At 47.6% G+C, this 18,827-nt stretch overlaps 1 protein-coding gene and 1 non-coding gene across 2 annotated transcripts in view; one reads left to right on the forward strand and one right to left on the reverse strand.

The window, feature by feature from the left end:
• ESAM (endothelial cell adhesion molecule) overlaps positions 1-18,827 on the forward strand; it is a 90,821-nt gene that overhangs the window by 34,884 nt on the left and 37,110 nt on the right. The window lies entirely within an intron of this gene.
• TRNAI-UAU (transfer RNA isoleucine (anticodon UAU)) lies at positions 2,984-3,077 on the reverse strand. Its single transcript has 2 exons — positions 3,040-3,077; positions 2,984-3,019 (listed from the first exon to the last, which is right to left on the reverse strand). It is a non-coding gene; the product is annotated as a tRNA-Ile (tRNA).

The following is an 18,827-nucleotide window of genomic DNA, read 5'->3' on the forward strand; positions in this document are numbered from 1 at the left end:
CTGGGATAATCGGAAGATACCCTGGAGCAAGGGGCTGAGCTGCAGAGGAAGGGCGGTGGCACAAGTCAACGGCGTTCACGAGTCTGGGATATGATGAATGCACTGACTAGTTGTGGCCCCCCAAGCAGAGAAACTGCTGGCTCCGCCGCAGGAATTAGTGTCTGACTGTGCTGAGTGTGTGCTGTAGAAAATACCTAAATCTTGGCCACATGTCCCGGTTACAGACCAACACACGGTGCTGAGAGTCTCGGGTTAGGGGCTCATTTCACAACCTGCATAGGAGACTGTCTAGCCCCAGCACTCTCATTCTTCCTTCATCCACGCCCCAAAGGTACACTTTCACCTTGTATTGATCCGAGGTGTGAGCACCCCAGCCTTGTGGCTGCCCATACTCAGACACCCAGGGCCTGGGCTGTACGAACGCTCTGCTAGCTGGCCTGGTGGTCCCTGAGTCTGCACTCAAGGGCATGCTTTATGTCATATCGGTTGTGGACTCTCTCCCTCCCCAGGCGTCAAGGATCCGCAGGACGCCAGGCTCTGCTTGAGGGATCCTGGCACAGGGGCTGGTGGGGGAGAAAGGATTGTAGATTCTGACCTGCACTCTGAAGAGGAGGGAATAATTGAAGGGGGCATTTTTGAGTCCTCCCCCCTCCTCGGTGTCATAGAATCATAGAATAACAGAGTTGGAAGGGACCTCTGGAGGCCATCTAGTCCAACCCCCTGCCCAGAGCAGGACCAATCCCAACTAATTCATCCCAGCCAGGGCTTTGTCAAGCCTGACCTTAAAAACTTCTAAGGAAGGGGATTCCACCACCTCCCTAAGTAACGCATTTGAGTGTTTCACCACCCTCCTAGTGAAAAAGTTTTTCCTAATATCCAACCTAAACCTCCCCCACTGCAACTTGAGACCATTACTCCTTGTCCTGTCATCTGCTATCACTGAGAATAGTCTAGATCCATCCTCTTTGGATCCACCTTTCAGGTAGTTAAAAGCAGCTATCAAATCCCCCCTCATTCTTCTCTTCCGTAGACTAAACAATCCCAGTTCCCTCAGCCTCTCCTCATAAGTCATGTGTTCCAGACCCCTAATCATTTTTGTTGCCCTTCGCTGGACTCTCTCCAATTTCTCCACATCCTTCTTGTAGTGTGGGGCCCAAAACTGGACACAGTACTCCAGATGAGGCCTCACCAATGTCGAATAGAGGGGAACAATCACGTCCCTCGATCTGCTGGCAATGCCCCTACTTATGCACCCCAAAATGCCATTGGCCTTCTTGGCAACAAGGGCACACTGTTGACTCATATCCAGCTTCTCGTCCACTGTCACCCCTAGGTCCTTCTCTGCAGAACTGCTGCCTAGCCATTCGGTCCCTAGTCTGTAGCGGTGCATTGGATTCTTCCGTCCTAAGTGCAAGACTCTGCACTTGTCCTTGTTGAACCTCATCAGATTTCTTTTGGCCCAATCCTCCAATTTGTTTAGGTCCCTCTGTATCCTATCCCTACCCTCCAGCGTATCTACCACTCCTCCCAGTTTAGTGTCATCTGCAAACTTGCTGAGGGTGAATCCACACTATCCTGCAGATCATTAATGAAGATATTGAACAAAACCGGCCCCAGGACCGACCCTTGGGGCACTCCACTTGATACCGGCTGCCAACTAGACATGGAGCCATTGATCACTACCCGTTGAGCCCGACAATCTAGCCAACTTTCTACCCACCTTGTAGTGCATCCATCCAGCCCGTACTTCTTTAACTTGCTGACAAGAATACTGTGGGAGACGGTGTCAAAAGCTTTGCTAAAGTCGAGGAATAACACGTCCACTGCTTTTCCTTCATCCACAGAACCAGTTATCTCATCATAGAAGGCAATTAGATTAGTCAGGCATGACTTGCCCTTGGTGAATTCATGCTGACTGTTCCTGATCACTTTCCTCTCGTCTAAGTGCTTCAAAATTGATTCCTTGAGGACATGCTCCATGATTTTTCCAGGGACTGAGGTGAGGCTGACCGGCCTGTAGTTCCCAGGATCCTGCTTCTTCCCTTTTTTAAAGATGGGCACTACATTAGCCTTTTTCCAGTCTTCCCGGACTTCCTTCGATCGCCATGAGTTTTCAAACATAATGGCCAATGGCTCTGCAATCACATCTGCCAATTTCTTTAGCACTCTCGGATGCAACGCATCCGGCACCATGGACTTGTGCACGTCCAGTTTTTCTAAATAGTCCCAAACCACTTCTTCCTTCACAGAGGGCTGGTCACCTCTTCCCCATGCTGTGCAGCCCAGTGCAGTAGTCTGGGAGCTGACCTTGTTCGTGAAGACAGAGGCAAAAAAAGCATTGAGTACATTAGCTTTTTCCACATCCTCTGTCACTAGGTTGCCTCCCTCATTTAGTAAGGGGCCCACACTTTCCTTGGCTTTCTTCTTATTGCCAACATACCTCAAGAAACCCTTCTTGTTACTCTTAACATCCCTCGCTAGCTGCAATTCCAGGTGTAATTTAGCCTTCCTGATTTCATTCCTACATGCCCGAGCAATATTTTTATACTCCTCCCTGGTCATTTGTCCAATCTTCCACTTCTTGTAAGCTTCTTTTTTGTGGTTAAGATCCGCAAGGATTTCACTGTTAAGCTAAGCTGGTCGCCTGCCATATTTACTATTCTTTCGACACATCGGGATGGTTTGTCCCTGTAACCTCAATAAGGATTCTTTAAAATACAGCCAGCTCTCCTGGACTCCTTTCCCCCTCATGTTATTCTCCCAGGGGATCCTGCCCATCAGTTCCCTGAGGGAGTCAAAGTCTGCTTTTCTGAAGTCCAGGGTCCGTATTCTGCTGCTCTCCTTTCTTCCTTGTGTCAGGATCCTGAACTTGACCATCTCATGGTCACTGCCTCCCAGGTTCCCATCCACTTTTGCTTCCTCTGGGCTGGAATTCTACATTGCCAGGTGAGGGGGGTGAAGCCATTTGGTTAATGAAAACCAGTGCTCCAGGTGAGGCTTGAACTCACAACCTCAGCATCGCTCCTCTCAGCACTGCCCTATAAGTGCTGCGCGCTAACCAATTGCGCCACTGGGGCACCTGTTCACTGCTCTTCTCCCAGGCCCCTAGGCTGATAAAGGCAAGGAGTGACCCCAAAAAATTCTCAGTGGAGTTGAGTGAGGGTGTTGGTACTTGGTGGGGTGGATGTTATTTCTCAGTGCAACGGTAAATAATGTATGAAAGTCACTCAGATGAGCACTCAAAAGTGAAATGCAGTGAAATCCAAACATCAGAAGGGTACATCTGAAAGGAGAAAGGTTTGCAGTTGAACAAGAAATCTCTTAACACCTCTGTGTCGTGCTTTCTTCATACGATTCACTGAAAATGTTTCTATTTAGGACAAATGCCATTTTTGCAGCGTATGGGACAAATCAGTAGTCCTGTGTTCAGGAAGAAAGGCCCTCCCAAAGCTCCATCGCATGAGGGGCTAATGTAGACCTTGTCTGTGACCCTGGTGATCGAAGGGGACTATAAAGCAGAGCAGATCAAAATTTGGAATTTCCATCCCAGAGGAAACTTCAATATTTGTTTCTGTCCCAAATTGGAATGAAAAGCTGAAGTATCGAAATCTTTCGTGGAACAAAAAATTCTGAAAAGTTTTGATTTGGGAGTGTTCAAATGTTTTGTTTTTCCCCTTTGGCTCGGTTCACCATTAAGCTGTCTGCCTGAGCCACCAGGGCACCTTGTGGGATTGTATTTGGGGTGCTTCATTTCCCCCATTCTTGCCTATGGCCAGGCTCCCCAACCAGACTACATCTCCCATGATGTACTCTGGTCAAAAGACTCCCACAGTGCATCACTGCAACTCAGCCAGAAAGGCAACCATGAGGCATCATGGGAGATGGCACTGCAGTAGCTCAGGTGAACGCAGATTAACGCTGGGCTGAAACTAAACATTTTGATTTGATTGAACAAACCCCGCTGTTTCAATTCAGGATGACCTGACCCCGCATGAAATACGTTGTTTTGATTTTCCTGGTGGAACATCAACATTTTCCGCAAAATCAACTTTTTCAGGCAGAAAGTCTTGACTTATGGAAACCACATTTTCCACTGAGCACATATTTTGATGGAAAATTCCCACCCAACTCAAATATGAAGGTGGCGGGGAAGTGGTTGTGGCAACAGCTACCTAGTAAGGGTGTTCTTTATCGCACCCAGCTGGTTAGTAAGTTGGAATGGTCTTTGGCAATTCGGTCCCAGTGGCTTGATTTTGTCTGGAATCCTTTGTCTGTAAATCAGTAAGAGACTTCCGAGGGAAGGGACTGGGATTGTGCTGTGGGTGAGGGTGTTGTTCATTTCTCCCAGCTGGTGACTGCCCACTGGTCTGTTTAGATTGAGTTGTGAATATCTTTTTTTCTTCTTTTCCATTTCAAGTAAGCTACGTGCGAGTATAAGTTTAGCCCATGACATTCTCACATGATTAGAAAGGAGCAGTTCTACAATGCTTATTGGAAAAAGCGCCTCTGAGTCTCTGTGCTGGCTATCTTGGGACAACTTGAAGTTATATCCCAGGGGAAATACAAACTAGCTCACTAAATAGCTCCATGATGCTATGCAGTGCTTATTCCAAAAATGTTAGCTAATGCCACAGTGAACTCTCTGGATTATAAAACATTTTGGATTCACTGATCTATCTCTAGCATCAGAAAGAGATTTCTGGGTCATGCTTTAGGACAAAATCAATACAGAGCCTAATAGAAAAGGTAACGTAATATAAAATGTCTAAGGCCTTAATACTCTAAAGATAAAGGGCCACGGTGTAATGAGAATCAAGCCTGATATGTCAAAAATATATTGCCAGGTGATACACCTAGATCATCTCTTTTCTATTCGTTTCGATTTAACTGCCCGTGCTCACCCACGCTCTGTACGTCGACACTACGAGGGGTGACTGCAGCAAATGTCACTAAACCCACGCTAGCTTTGGTCTAACTAGCTTGAATAACAATAGCAGTGAAGCTGTGACCGCGTGAACTAGTCACTCAAGTACATACCCAGGGTCCGGGACGGCCTCGTACAGCCCGTGCTGCTATGGCTTCACTGCTAGCGTTATTCAAGCTGGCGCGGGTCTGTCTACACCTGCTGCAGTCACACCTCTGTTTGCAGTGTAGACTCACCCGACAGTGTAATGCTTGCTTCCAAAAAGGAGTGAAGGTTGCACATGCAAACTCAAATTTGCTGGCTTTGGGGGACTTTAACTCTGCAGTCTTAACGTCGCAAAAAGTTGGTTCTCTGGTTAAGACACAGCTAGTAAAGCTTCGCTTCAGAGCATGGCAGAGTTTTGAGCAAGTGAAAGGGTTACAGTGGCAGTGATAAATTTGGGACAGGCCATCTGGAGTAGCGGTGGGGCTGCTCTGGATCCTGCATGTAGCCACAGTCAGACTCAAACAGACCACTCCTGGTATGGAGTCCCACAGCCAGGGTGCTACAGACAGGAGTGTTGCCCTTGGCCTGGTCCTGACCGGACCTACAATTCAACTGCTACATCCTAAAATATTTACATGCTTGCTATCCCTACCAGATATGCACCGTGATAGGATGTCCCTATAAGCGAGGCGACGTAACACTGCTTGTGTAAATGTAAATGGCTCTATAAGCAGAGGTAAGACCAACCAGACTGAGGGGTGCCATCACACTAATCTGCTACACTTGGTCCAAAAGGCTGTCAAACCAAATGATCAAGCTGCGTGTGCTATTCTGCACCCTGCTTGCGTTCTGTAGCCTCCTCCTGACCTGCCATCTTGGACTCCCTGCTGGGAGAAACTTCCAAAAGAGAGAGACTCCTGGTGAAGAGAGAGAGAGACTGCTGTACAGTACTGCGTCCAAAATGTCCACCAGTGGGAGAAATAGAGAGAGAACCAACCCTTTGGTGGTCTGCGAGCAACATGAAAGGGAGACCGGCTCAGAGCAGGGCTTGCACAAATGGAAGCTAGGTGTTTTCATCACAAATATTCCCCAGCTTAATCTTCTCAACGATGAAGTGTTTTAGTCCTTTCCTAATCCAGCAGCAAGAGCCACTGGTGTTTGTGTGTGTGTGTGTACTGTATCGAGATTATAGATGGCTATATGAACCTCTTCCTCATCATTGAATGCAGCCACCTCTAGATTGGGGTAGGAGTGAGGGAGGGTTTGAAGTAGAACATTGCATCTAAAGGAAATTAGTTGGGGATTTTGACTGCAATTCTGGAATAGCTCCCTGAGGCATCTGTTGGTTCCTAAAGAGGTTAGCTTCTTCCTGATGTGCGAGTGTGCCCAGGGTGAGAATGGCAGGAGAGCAAAGGCTGTGCTCCCCGCCCATATCTTTTGTGGGCATTGAAAAGGGGTTTGTAGAGTCCCCAGCATTTGACTAGTGTAGCACAGGTCAGATAAACACTAACTCCTTCTCCTGCACACACAATCCTATTTCCCTTCCTAGCCCCTGTCTGGCTTCAGTAATACTGCCGATCAGACCAGACCCCCTTGTCCCCCGTGTCTCATCGCATTGTGGGTCCTATTGAATCCAGGTAAATACCATCCAGCAAGACAATGTGCTCCCAGAACCTCAGGGATCCCCTAAACCTTCTCTCTTACCAGGACTTGGCCTCCACAACCCTGCTTGCTCTGGTCTTGGCTTTCAGTTTGTTCCCAGTAGCTTCAAGCTTGTGTTTAAATCCTTTATAATTAAATTGTGCCTCACAGACCATTCGGGCAGCCTCAAGTGCAGCGCTTTTACCACCATCTTCTGGATGTGCAGCAGCAGCCGGGTCTGTTGGAGAATTGGCTCTTTGCAGGGAGTCTAGGCTGTGAGGCCCCAAAACCTGACCGTGTGGAGGAGCTGCCTTGTACCTGAACGCTCCTTGTTGCTCTGTTGCACAGTACACGTAAGCAGTGTCCCTGCTTTAGCTCATCTAAATAGCCCCCTCTCATCAGAACAAAACACTAAACGTGCTCCAGAAAGCAAATAGGAATTAGCTGGAGTTTAGCAGGTGGGGGCACCTCTCCAGCGTACCCTCTTGCTAACTGCTGTTGGTCCTAGGCACGAAAGAAAAGGATCTGCAGTCTTGTGTGTGATGCCTGCCTTGAGTCCCACGGAGCTGAAGAAGGCTGTGTTAACCAGCAGAGTCTGATGCTGTTAAGGGGATTGGTGCATTTCTTGGTTCATTGGGTCTTTCCGCTGGAATCTAAAAATAAGTGTCCAAGCCCTCCCCTTCCCCGTGTAAATCCAACCTAATGAGGATTAGTGGATCTCATCGGTGGAAGACTGTTCAGTATTCACAAGGCCCCATCCACAGGCTGGTGGGATGTAGCAGGGCGTTAGGTGCTGCAATGTGGAAGGGCTAATAGTGAATTAATGCCCCACCAGTGCTCTGGTATTTGCCCTGTGGCATCTGTCTCGTATTTTGCACATGATCTGTGTTTGTGATTGTGTTTATACTGCCGGGTGCCCAGATTCCCTAGCCAAGTTAGGGCCCACCTGCACTAGGAGCTGCACCAGCATGGTACGAGAGAATCCCTGCCCCCAAAAGCCTATAGTCTTTAGCTCCCCAAAGACCACCCTACTTTGGGTATTCTAGGCACCAGTAAGACACGGGACGTGTCCAAGCTTAAGGCATGTTCACAGCCCAGAAGAATCATGGCTAGATACCACAAGCCAGCAAACCAGCTTTAACGCTGCTGAGTGGCATTCAAGGCCTCTCACCTGGCATGTTCGGAAAAGGTGATCTCCGTTTAACAAGCAATATGAGATCACAGAATCCTAGAATCTCAGGGTGGGAAGGGACCTCAGGAGGTCATCTAGTCCAACCCCCTGCTCAAAGCAGGACCAATCCCCAACTAAATCAGTGCTGAAGGGAAGATGGTGTTACTGTTGTTCGTCTGGCTATCTACCTATCGATCTAATCTACCTTAACTTTTTATGCTGCTGCCCATCACCGCAGTATCTGACTGCCTTCCATGTAAAGTCATTAGCCATAGCAAAATCCCTTTAATGGATGGATCGCAAGAGTGGAAAATCGGGATGAGGAGCGGGGGTAATGGGCACCTGTATAAGACACAGCCCTGAATATCGGGACTGTCCCTATAAAATCGGGACATCCGGTCACCTACCCAAGCTGCACCTTCATAGCGCTGTCTATGCAGCTCTTTTTAGAGCACTGGCGAGCGACCCTCTAGCTCAAATCAGTCAGCCAGGGCTGGGAGCTTTGCTCCCACAGGCTCCAAAACGCTTATAGCCATACCCAGTACAAATAGCCCTCAGCCCTGAGAACGCAGGCTCTTTCTTCCTCTGCCCCATATCTGCGACCTGTGTGAGCTCTCCAGAAAAGGACTAAGGCCCTTGGAAACTGCGTAACAGACAATAACCACAGAGCTTGTCAGTGGAGAAATAACTTCAACAGCTACGGACTGCGAAAGGTTGAGCTGATGCATGCGGTGGGTTTTCTCTCTGCCTGCGTATGTCCAGTCTGCCAGTCACCCTGGTATCTCAGTTGTGCAGAAGGCTGTAGGCCAGTCTCTGTGAGTTCCGATGGGATGCTCAGGAAGTGGGTGGGGGACGTGCCACCGGTTTTTTCTAAGTACTGTAATTCAGAAACTGCTTTTCCAAGAACCTTAATTAAAAACCAACCAAAGCATTGGTGCAGGACCAGTTCCCAGCTGGCGTGATGCTCTTGCATTAGGGCTGGGGCGAGTGGGTGTTTTCGAATCGGCGTTAGACTGGTAATTTGTCTTTCTATCCTTAACGACAGAGTTACTGCTTGGGGTCCCTAACCCCAGTATGGGTGATGTAGAGAGTTCCCCTGAGAACCGGAACGGCCTCAGTTGTCCACACATGCAGCCGTAGCGTCGTGTTAACGTAGGCCTTTGCTTTTAGCACTTTGTTCGCATTGCTTTGTCTTACCTGTGCTGTTGGTTGCCAGGGGTTACCATTCCAGCCTGCACCTTGTGGGGAGTCCAAGCCCAGGCAGGAGTGGTGCGCTACTAACAAAGAGAGAGAGTCACAAGGTCCAGCCTAAGCCTTCGCCCCAGGCTGGTTCCTGCCTCAGGACTGCTCAGCCCACATCCTCAGTCCTCTGTCTGGGCTCTAAAGCGCTCTGGCTAGAGGGTTACTCCCACCTCCCTTTATCTCCATGAGTAGAACTGGCTGCACCTGCCTCAGGGAGGCTCACTTAGACCTCGTCTTTAGTAGAAAAGGTACAACTCTCCTGGCAACCCTCCTAGTGTAGACACAGATTGTACTGGCAAGGGTGCTTTTGCCAGGATAGCTTGTGCCAGCTCCCAGAACGAAAGAATCTAGGCCAGCGAAAACACTCTTTTACTGGTATATCTGAGGCTATGTTAGGGCTTTTGCTGGTGTAGAAATATTGTTTTTTTTAAAAAATCACTCCCCAGCCGACACGGCAAGTGTCAAGTGTGGGCTCCGTCTCTTTCGGGAGGATCCTCAACAGCAGCTTACAGGAGAGGATGGCCAGCCTTGTACGCTGTCCTAGAAAAGTCAGCCAGCGCTCTGGTGAGATGGGAAAAGAGGCTGAGTCCCAGGAGACGAAGGTCCTGGTGGTGTTCGTTAAAAAGCCCCTTGCTAATTGAGTTTCTCTCTCTTGGGTATTTTCTGTGCAAACTCCCCAGGATTCTGTGTCTCTTTGCTGTACATTCTTCAAGAGGGTGAGGTGCCATGGAACTGCTGATAATACATGTAGAAGGGCCCTAGTCGGATCCGTCCGGAGGTTCCTCTGTGTCAGGCGAGTTCCAGCTCTGCCCTGCCCGGAGATGGTGCTGGCTAGAATACGGCTGGCTCTTTGGAACCTTAAACACAGCCTGGAATGTGGGGAGCTCCTGAAACTGACCCTTCCAGTTTATTTCAGTGAATGGCTTCCCACACTGCCAAGAGAGATGGGGGAGAACCTGTCTGTGGAGCTCTTTCCCCGTTCTCTCTAGTGCTCCCCTGCGATTGTTTGTGGTGGAGATCCACACACTTAGCACACGGGCCTGTACCCCAGCAGGCATGATGCAGAAAGCTGGCTGCTAAGAGCAGTGGTCCTGGGGGACGGATGCCCATCACTAAGTAGCGCTCACAAAATAACAAGGACCATCGTGGTATCCTAGAAACGTAGCTAAAATGCAAGAGAAGGCAGGGTGTAGCAGGTGGTCTGGGTGGGCACTTAGAATACACAGGTATTTAGCCATATACACTGGAGTATTGTTTTCCAATGTCTGTATCAAAATTTGGTATGAACTGAGTGACAAGTTGTGATCTATGGTATTGTTTCCAAAAGGCAAGAAATAGAATATGCTCCCAAAGTATCTGACCACCTTCCCCCAAGTCTTCCAAGCTTACACAACCCATTTTTATTGCCATTTCATTTAAAATTTTAAAAAAATCTCAGGTATGTTTGGCTGGTCCCATGGAAACAGCATTCTTCTAGCTCCTAAGATCAGATTGTGCAAACTGACAAGTGGAAAAAGCCATGCATCCTGGAAGTTTTGTGGCATGCAAAAAAGTTAGCAAAAACTAGTGAATATTTCACCAGCATTTCCCCCTCCTCCCTCCTCAACCTCTAGTTTTATCCCACTGTTTTGCCAGCTGTCATGTGGGACTTAACAACCCTGTCACATCTCATTCCAGCAAGAAGCTTCTAAACATGGCAGTTTTAATAACCCCAGGTGATGGCCTATCATCACATGATGAGTTGTAATCAATAAATCATGTGTGAGATGTGGCTATGTAGGCCAACTCATATCTACATTTCAATGTCCAGACTGTAAGAACATTTCTGAGCTTGGTTGCTGAACTGTTCCCCCTCCTCAGTGCCTACTTAAGAGTTGTTCTTGGCTCACAGCAACTGCAAGAAAAATCTAATTCCATTTGTTTCAGGCAATAGAAGGCAATGGAATGAAGGAATTAACTGAAATCCCCTCTTGCCAAATAGCCCTTGCTGCCATCTATGGCTTTGCTAAGCAAGTGTGGAACTTAGACCATTTGCAAAACAAACTGCCTGTCTGGTTTAAAAAACAAAAAAATCCGCGTTGCCTGTGGGAGTGTTTATTGTGTTTTCAGTGTTTGTTGTGCGCCTCGCAAGATTTGATATTTTATTTCAAAGCCCCCACTCCTGGAGTCCCCTGAATGCATGAGAATTTTAGCTTTTTTTTCTTTTCTTTTTTCTTTTTTTAAATGAAAGTTTGGAGCCTTCCTGTGGGCAGAGAGCTGGGAAATGTGAATCTTGACTTTTCAAGCACCAGAGGAAAAATCAAGTCGTTTATCTTAAAAAAAAAAAAAAAAAAAAAGAAGAAGAAGAAATCTTTAAGCCAAAATCTTCTTTTTGCCCCGGGGGGGGAGTTGACTCTTGATTTTTTGGGTGCTTGGGGTTTGCAACCCTGCGACCAGGTTTGGGAGCAAGGGCGGGGAGCACAACGTTTCAGGTCTACAGTTGAATATTATTTGGAGCCAAAGTGACCAGAAGCACAATCCTGATTTGCAGCCGCCCTTGGGTAAACACTGTACAAATGCACACAGATGTTCAGATTCTCAAGGAGCACTTGCAGCTCCTGCGGCCTCCAGGTAAAGCCCCAGATGCTCACTGGATGCAACTTACATCAACCATTGAAGTCACTCAATTTCTAAAAAGATTCCTTGATTTAAAAGAAGTTGAGGCTTTGTAAAACTAATGTGAAAACTTGCAGCTTTAGATTAGATTAAATGTATAAAGAACTAAATGTTGCTTTTCAAAGTCTCTCCTAATATGGTGTTGTCTTTGAATTTTACATAACTGCTACAGGTAAAAACAAAATATTAAAGATGAAGGCCGTGAGCCCACAAACATTTAACCAGCTGCGTTCCTTTACTTACATGAATAGTCCTCTTGACATCACTAGAATTAATCTCATGTGCTTAAAATTTAGCATGTGCATAAGTATTGGTCAAAATTGAATTTTTAGTGGCATGAAATCTTGGTAACTTCAAAACAACATTGCTCCAGTGCTAACAATGAAAAGTGATCTAGACTCCGCAATAACTGTGTTAATGTAGTGAAACTTTTTTATAGAGGCCAAAGTTTCCAAAAGTAGGAGCCTGAAGTCCTAAACTCATATTTAGGCACCTAAGGGTAGGGATATCTCAAAAGTGCCTAAGAGTATGTCTATACTGAAAAGAAAAACCCTTGGCACCAAGCCTCAGAGCCCAGGTCAATTGACTTGGGTTTGCGGGGCCAGGCTGTGGTGCCTAAAATATCAGTGTAGACATTCCCACTTGGTTGGAGCCTAGGCACTGAGATCCTCCACCATCACTGGGTTTCAGAGCCCAGACTCCAGCCCAAAGGGGAATGTCTATACTGCTAATCTTAGACCTGCAGACCATGCCCTGCTAGCCCAAGTCAGTTGACCCAGGCTCTGAGCCTCGGCACTGCCGGAGTTCTTTGCAGTGTAGATATATTCTCAGTGACTTAGGAGCACAAATCCTATTGACTTTGAACTGCAAACCCTGATGGAAGAGTATAGCCTGGTGAAAGCATTTCAGGTGTTTTGGCTCGTGGAAGATCAATCAGTTGGAAAGTGATGCTGGTTGCAAATACAGCGTGGGCTCTTTGTTCTCCTTCTTGTTTTGGGTTTGTGGAGGTCTCTCAGTAAGGAAATGAACAAGGCCCTGGACATTGGGTGGCGTGGGGTGTTTTGGTAAAGTTAAGCATTTTAAGTGTGAAACTTTAGGGGGAAAAATTCTATATTCTGCTAGGAATTAGGATACTAATTAAAGCAACAAGTACAAACCATCCAAGTTTGCAGTTTGACTCTCAAACGGGAAAAAAGTAAAGAACCAGTGACACGTATATAAAGATAGAATCATAGAATCGTAGGACCGAAAGGGACCTTGAGAGGTCATCTAGTCCAGTCCCCTTCACTCAAGGCAGGATTAAGTATAATCTAGACCATCCCTGATAGGTGTTTGTCTAACCTGCTCTTAAACATCTCCAACAATGGGGATTCCACAACCTCCCTGGGCAATTTATTCCAATGCTTCACCACCCTGACAGGAAGTTTTTCCTAATATCCAACCTAAACTGCCCTTGCTGCAGTTTAAGCCCATTGCTTCCTGTCCTATCCTCAGAGGTTAAGGAGAACAATTTTTCTCCCTCCTCTTTGTAACAACAATGTTTCTCCCTCCTCTTTTGTGTACTTAAACTGTTATGTTTTCTCTGAGTTTTCTTTTCTCCACACTAAACAAACTCAATTTTTTTTCAAACTTCCCTCATAGGTCACGTTTTCTAGACCTTTAATCCTTTTTGTTGCTCTTCTCTGGACTTTCTCCAATTTGTCCATATCTTTCCTGAAATGTGGCCCTCAGAACTGGACACGATACTCTAGCTGAGACCTAATCAGCGTGGAGTACAGCAGAAGAATTACTTCTCCTGCCTTGCTTACAACACTCCTGCTAATACATTCCAGAACAAAGATTGCTTTTTTTGCAACTACATTACACTGTTGACTCATATTTAGCTTGTGATCCACTCTGACCCCCAGATCCCTTTCCATAGTACTCCTTCCTAGGATTTCCCATTTTGTACATGTGCAACTGATTGTTCCTTCCTAAGTGGAGTACTTTGCAATTGTCCTTATTGAATTTCACCCTATTTACTTCAGACCATTTCTCCAGTTTGTCAAGATCATTTTGAATTTTAATCCTATCCTACAAATCACTTGCAAGTCCTCCCAGCTTGGTATCATCTGCATACTTTCTAAGTGTACTCTCTATGCCATTATCTAAATAATTGATGAAGATGTTGAACAGAACTGGGCCCAGACCTGACCCCTGCGGGACCCCACTCAATATGTCCTTCTAGCGTGACTGTGAACCACTGATGATTACTCTCTGGTGATGGTTTTTCCAACCAGTTTTGCACCCACCAGATAGTAGCTAGGTTGTATCAGATTTATATTTTTAAAATTTATTTTAAATTTTTTAAAACAGTTAATTTTTAAAAGTTGTGTTTTTTCCCCCTTCACCCTCCTACTCAAAACCACTGAAAACCAGGGCTGTTGGGCCTGACCCCAGCAGCCTTTGATAGATCTAGAACCCCAGGACTCCTTCAGAATGGTTCAGGAGGGGGCAAGGTTATTCTATGGAAAGCAGCACAAGGCTACAGTAGGATCGTAGGGTGTGCTGGAACTTCCTAGGTGAGACTCTGCCTGACGATGTGGTTCTGTTGAAGGTAGATCTCCAAAGGCGTTAATGATTCCAGTGTTGTTTCAAGCAAGCCTGGTGAATAGCACCCAGGAATGCAGTGTCCTGGAAGATCAATGACTCAGTCACTTAGGACTGTAAGGGTTGCATGTTCCAGCTGGGTTTCTTATGCCAGTTCCGAGTTGCTTCTGGATGAGGGTGCATCTGGTCCAGGTGCTGCAGTGACCCATTCTGCGTTCGTTCGTTTAGATAAAGAGCATTTCACTGGGGAGTATTGGCAGGCTTCTAGGGAGTTTGGGGCAAGTCAGCAGCCTGTTGGAGCTAGTGTCAGACACTGGCACAGCGGTTTACAGGAATCACAAGAGACTATCGCCAGTATGGGAAAACAAACAGGAGCTGGTGTTCTGCATGGTGACCACATGGCCAGGGCAGCTTTGCCTCTCCTTCATCCTCTGAGACTTTGGGTACATCTACAGTGCAATAAAAGATCCATGTCTGGCCTGGGTCAGCTTATTCAGGCTCGTGGGGCTCGGGCTGCAGGGCTGGGAATAACCGTGTAGACGTCCGGATTGGAGCCCAGGCTGTGAAATTCTGTGTGAGGAGTGGGTCTCAGAGCCCGGGTTCCAGCCGAAGCCCAAACGAAGCCCAACTGCGGCTGTTAGCCCACAACCCAAGTCCCATGAACCTGAGTCAATTGTGCCGGGCTCTGAGACTTGAGGCCCTGGATTTTGTATTCGAGTGTAGATAGACCCTTTGTGTCATGTTGGCGTTGACGGCAGATCTTTGCCTGAGGGTGTTAAGAAGCATTTGGAGTAGTGGTAGTTTATTTTTCAGTTTGCCGGCCATTATCATAGAATATCAGGGTTGGAAGGGACCTCAGGAGGTCATCTAGTCCAACCATCTGCTCAAAGCAGGACCAATCCCCAATTTTTGCCCCAGATCCCTAAATGGCCCCCTCAAGGATTGAACTCAATAACCCTGGGTTTAGCAGGCCAATGCTCAAACCACTGAGCTATCCATCCTCCCCCTCCCCCGCCCCATATTCAAAATATAGTTGTCATAAGTCATTTGCGGGTGAACCAAAACCATTCATTTTTTAATTTTTTTGGCAAATTGAAAAGCTGAAAACAAATCGTTTCAGACCGAACAACACGTTTGCTTTTAAAAACTCAAAATGTTTTGTTTCCGCTTCAACCCTATTTTAAACCTTTTTAAAATAAAATTAAGTGACACACCCACTCCTTTGGAAACGAAAAAATGAAACATTTAGAAAATGACCAAATGAAATGTTTCTGGTCTTTCAGAAGTGAGTTAGGTTGTTTTTTACTCAAACCATTTGGTGAAAGTGACACGAATTCAAAACATTTTGACGTTGCTGAATCTGCATGTTTCCCCCGGAAAGAACTTTGCCTGAAATTTTAGCTCCGCTCTGGGTGGGGATCTTGTAAACAACGAGGGCCAGCTGCTGTAATCCTTCCACCCCAGTGCGGGGACTTGTTGCCACGCTCCTTGTTCTGCTCTTCACAGCTCGTGCCGCACCAAGGTGGCTTGTGGAGGAGGATGGGGCCAGGGCACTGCCCGCTCCACAGAATACTGCCATTGGCAGTGAACGCACAGGGTCCTCGCACCTTGAGTGCGTGTCTTGTGCGGAGTCACGCTGCAGGGAGTGACCTGTACCTTTCCTCCCCTGCTCCCCATGCACCTGCATGAGCACCATACGCCCCTGCCTGTCAGCCTGGAGACTGGGGGTTTCTTCCACCCTAGTGATGCCTTTATGCATTCAGGAGAAGGTGTGGTATGCGACCCTGGCCGCTTCTGCAGTGGCACGGCTGGGTCTCCAGCTCCTGCACCGTAACCCTTGGGCCAGCAGGGAAATCCTCTCTAGTAGTAGGAACGCTGTCAGCATCGCAGGGAGGGCTCCACCGGGCAGCACCCGCCAGTATCACTGCATGGGCTAGCGGGTGGAGCAGTGAAGATGTGCAGAAGCCACTGCCCTCGGGCAAGGGTCTCCCCTCTGCAGAAGCAGTGATCTCCACCCCGCTTGCCTTGGCCTGGTTCCTCTTGTGTAGGGAGCTCCCTTTTTGTTTCTGCCCCTTATTCCACATGACGAGTCGTCAGGCTGGGCCTATCTGGGTGCGCTCCTGCGAGAGTTCTTGGGGAGGGGCAGGGCTCTTGCTATGCCCAGCAAAGGGAGAAGGTGCGCAGTGTAAAGAGAGCCCCTTGGCTCCTTGTTGCGCTGTTCCAGGGTGTTGCTGGGGTGTAGGATCCTTGGCCGCAGAACTACTGAAGGTCCAACACCCGTCCAAGGAGTGAGTCTGTTGAAGAGAGTCAGGTTACTTTGGCAACGGCTTTGTATTCCAACTTGGAGATTCAGTGCAACTCTAGGGAAAGCCACCATCCCAATGGCATCGCCCAAACTGTCCATATCTGCGAACTGTCCTAGCGTTGGCTTGGTGATGTATTGAGTTCATTAGAGTTTGTTACAGACCGTCAAGTGCTCATCAAACAGCCCAGTGAATCCAAGGAATTGTCACTCTTTTGCCAACATTTCTCAAGCAGGAGGAGAATGCGTTCAGTGTGTGTTTTCTGCCAGTTATTCACCGAGTTTTAGTTCCAATAAGTGTGGTAAGAGCAGGAAACTGGGAATCAAAGAGCTGGAGACTCAAGCTTTGACCTTGGGCATCTGGACGAGAAATTAGAGATGGGAAAGAACTTTCCAGTCCCATCTAGCCTGTCCCATGAGGGTCTGAGCAGGACTGTTCTACACACCATGCTGGAAGAAGCCTGAAAAGCAACATCTCTTCCCTCTTGCCCTGAGAGGGTCTGGCCTCTTTCCACCCCATCCACAGGAGGATTCTCCAAGCCCGTGGTTAGACCAGTTTTGGGAACAGGGTCTCCTGTTTCCCTGGGATCTAGATTTGCAGGGAATCCTCTCCTGTCTTTGCTCCTACCCTGCCAGACACATCACATCAGTTAGGGCTGCTGGCCACACAGCAGGGATGACCAAGCAAGGCGCTGGGTCTCCGAATACTGTGATCTGTAGGCTGAAGGGAGACGCTCTCTCATCTCCCACCCATAACATGACAGCTCTGGTTGTGCATCCCAAAATCAGATTGGCTTCCATTTCCACCATATGGCTTTGCTAAGCTGACGTCCAGCATGTTCATGGTCACCTCTGTGTCTTTCAGCATAGCTGCTTTGGAAGTGAGTGACTGAAACCTGCTTGTGTAAGACTGGAGGACTGTTCTGCCCCTTCAGCTTGTGCATCCAAAGAACATCTGACCATGCTTGTTCTCACTGGCAAGTAGGAAGAGTATTCCAAACCCAGTGTGTTGGTGAGAACTTAAAACAAGCAAACCCAAATTCTGTCATTAGCCCGATTGCCAGTTTAGTTACAAAGCATCTGTTTTCAGATGGTGAATTTCCTTGAAAGATGTGACCCTCTTCACATAACATGAGAACCAAGGGTCACCCAATGAAATTAATAGGCAGCAGGTTTAAAACAAACAAAAAGAAGCACTTCTTCACACAACGCACAGTCAATCTGTGGAACTCCTTGCCAGAGGATGTTGTGAAGGCCGAAGGTATAACTGGGTTCAAAAAAGCATTAGATGAGTTCATGGAGGATAGGTCGATAATGGCTATTAGCCAAGAGGGTCAGGGACACAACCTCAGACTCTAGGTGTCCGTAAGCCTCTAACTGCCAGAAACCTGGGACTGGACGACAGGAGATGGATCACTCAATAATTGCTCTGTTCTGTTCATTCCCTCTGGGTCACCTGGCATTAGTCACGATCAGAAGACAGAATACTGGGCTAGATGGACTATAGGTCTGACCCAGTATGGCCATCCTTATGTTATCCTCCTTTGAGTTCTCTCCCTGGTGAATGATACATATGGAGACTCCTATGTTGAAACATCAGAGATGGCCACAGCTGGAGATGGGAAAGGGATGGGGTGATACGGAGAATCCTGCCTTAGATGCCTGGCTGGTGTCTTGCGCGCATGCTCAGGGTCAAATTGGTTACCAGATTTGGGGTCATGAAGGACTTTCCCTCCCAGGTCAGATTGGCAGGGACATTTGTGTTTTTCACCTTCGTCTTCAGCATGGGACTGGGATCACTTGCTGGGCTCATCTGAGCCTAAAATTATAGAACCACAGGGCTAGAAGGGTCATCTAGTCTAACCCTCTGCCAAGCTGCAGGATTTGTTGTCTGAACCATCCAAGACAGATGGCTCCAGCCTCCTTTTGAAAACCTCCAACAACCTCCCTAGGCGCCTGTTAATTGTCCTACTCTGCTTACCATTAGGAAGTTTTTCCTAAGATTTATGTCTCACCTGATCAGTTCCTCGCCATTGCAGGGGCCGCAGGCATCGGTGGCACATTGATGTTTCTGGTTCTCTGCCTGGGAACCGTAGTGCTTTGGTCTAACTGAAGTTATTGGGTCAATGCCAGGGTAACTGGGTGAAATGTAATGGCCTGGGCCATTAGACTAGATGGTTTGATGGTCCCTTCTGCCATTAAACTCTGTGAAACTCAAATGGTGGCAGCTTAAGGGAATGAACTTGCCCTGTGGTGTGCTTTCATCCCAGCTGTTCTGTGGAGAGTGAGCACTGCTGGGGCTCCTGTTCGCAGGGAAG

This window comes from Caretta caretta, chromosome 22 (genome assembly GCF_965140235.1).
Source record: "Caretta caretta isolate rCarCar2 chromosome 22, rCarCar1.hap1, whole genome shotgun sequence".
Lineage (NCBI taxonomy): Eukaryota > Metazoa > Chordata > Testudines > Cheloniidae > Caretta > Caretta caretta.